We start from the raw sequence: 2208 nt of genomic DNA on the forward strand, positions 1-2208 counted from the left end.
AATCCTTTAACCAGTACTCATACATTTCTCGACATAAAAGAATTCATTCTGGAGAGAAACCCTACAAATGTGAAGAATGTGGCAAATCTTTTAAGGATTACTCAACCCTTTATGTACATAAAAGAATTCATTCTGGGAAGAAACCATACAAATGTCAAGAATGTGGAAAAGCATTTTACCAGTCCTCACACCTTTCTCGACATAAAAGAATTCATTCTGGAGAGAAACCATACAGATGTCAAGAATGTGGCAAATCCTTTAAGGATTACTCAACTCTTTCTGTACATAAAAGAATTCATTCTGGAGAGAAACCCTATAAATGTGAGGTATGTTGCAAAGCCTTTAGCAGTTCCTCAACCTTTTCTGTACATAAAAGAATTCATTATGCGGAGAAACCACACAAATGTGAAGTATGTTGCAAAGAGTTTAGCAATTACTCAACCTTTTCTGTACATAAAAGAATTCATTCTGGGGAGAAACCATACAAATGTCAAGAATGTGGAAAAGCCTTTAACCAGTCCTCATACCTTTTTCAACATCAAAGAATTCATTCTGGAGAGAAACCCTACAAATGTGAAGAATGTGGCAAAGCCTTTAACTGGTACTCAGCCCTTTCTGTACATAAAGGAATTCATTCTGGAGAGAAACCCTACAAATGTGAAGAATGTGGAAAAGCCTTTAACCGGTACTCAAACCTTTCTGTACATAAAGGAATTCATTCTGGAGAGAAACCCTACAAATGTGAAGAATGTGGAAAAGCCTTTAACCAGCGCTCGTACCTTTCTGTACATAAAAGAATTCATTCTGGGGAGAAACCCTACAAATGTCAGCAATGTGGAAAAGCCTTTAACAACTGTTCAACACTTTCTGTACATAAAAGAATTCATTCTGGAGAGAAACCTTATGAATGTCAACAATGTGGCAAATCCTTTACCCAGAATTCAAATCTTTCTACACATAAAAAAATTCATTGTGGATTAAATTTATGAATATGGATACTGTGGCAAACCCTTTAACTCAGGTTAAAACTGGCCTGTCCATTAAAAAAAAAGTCATGCAACATAGAAATCCTACAAATATGAAGAATGTGGCAGTACCTTTCCTTGGTGTTCATAACTTATTAAGCATAAAATTATTCACACTGGAGAGAAATTCTTCAAATGTGGACAGTGTGGCAATGCACTTAACCCAGAGGTAAAAACTTACTATACATAAGAAAATTCATATTGGAGAGAAATCTCACAAACGTGAATAATATAACAAGTTTTTTTTTTTAAATGTTGGGGATTGATTGAGTGTATAAGAAACCAGGTTATACTAATCGCATTTGTTAGGTAAAGTCTCTCTAATAATTGTGTCTTGTTCCCAAATAGTGTGTCAAAAATATCGAGCGCTTCATGAATTTGCATGTCATCTTTACACAGGGCCATGCTAATCTTCCCTGTATCATTCCTATTTTATTATATGTGCTGCCAAAGAGAGCACTATGGCAAAGGTTTTATTTTTTATTGTATTTTTTTTATTAAATCATAGCTGTGTACAGTAATGCGACCATGGGGCACCATATACTGGTTTTATAGACCGTTTGACACATTTTCATCACATTGGTTAACATAACCTTCCTGGCATTTTTTAGTTATTATGTTAAGACATTTATATTCTACATTTACTAAGTTTCACATGTACCCTTATCAGATGCACTGCAGGTGTAATCCCACCAATCACCCTCCTTCCACCCACCCTCCCCCCTCCTTCCCCTCCCTTTGCTCCTTCCCCATATTCTTAGGTTACAACTGTGTTATATCTTTCATACACACAGTTTCTTAGTAGGACTGAGTACATTGGATAATTTTTCTTCCATTATATTTTATTTTTTTTTTCAGTTTTTGGGCAGGGCTGGGTTTGAACCCACCACCTTCGGCATATGGGGCTGGTGCCCTACCCCTTTGAGCCAAAGGTGCCACCCTTTCTTCCATTCTTGAGATACTTTAATAAGAAGAATATGTTTCAGCTCCAGCCATGTAAACATGAAAGAGGTAAAGTCTCCATCTTTCTTTAAGACTGCATAATATTCCATGGTATACATATATCACAATTTATTAATCCATTCGTGGATCGATGGGCACTTTAGCTTTTTCTGTGATTTAGCAATTATGAATTGGGCTGCAATAAACATTCTGGAACAAGTATCTTTGTTATAATGTGATT

The 2208-nt window shown here is 35.9% G+C and overlaps 1 non-coding gene across 1 annotated transcript; it reads right to left on the minus strand.

Annotated features, from left to right (window-relative positions):
* Positions 1 to 1379: 1379 nt before the first annotated feature.
* LOC128573173 (U6 spliceosomal RNA) lies at positions 1380 to 1485 on the minus strand. Its single transcript, XR_008376342.1, has one exon. It is a non-coding gene; the product is annotated as a U6 spliceosomal RNA (small nuclear RNA).
* Positions 1486 to 2208: the final 723 nt, after the last annotated feature.

This window comes from Nycticebus coucang, chromosome 20 (genome assembly GCF_027406575.1).
Source record: "Nycticebus coucang isolate mNycCou1 chromosome 20, mNycCou1.pri, whole genome shotgun sequence".
Taxonomy (NCBI): domain Eukaryota; kingdom Metazoa; phylum Chordata; class Mammalia; order Primates; family Lorisidae; genus Nycticebus; species Nycticebus coucang.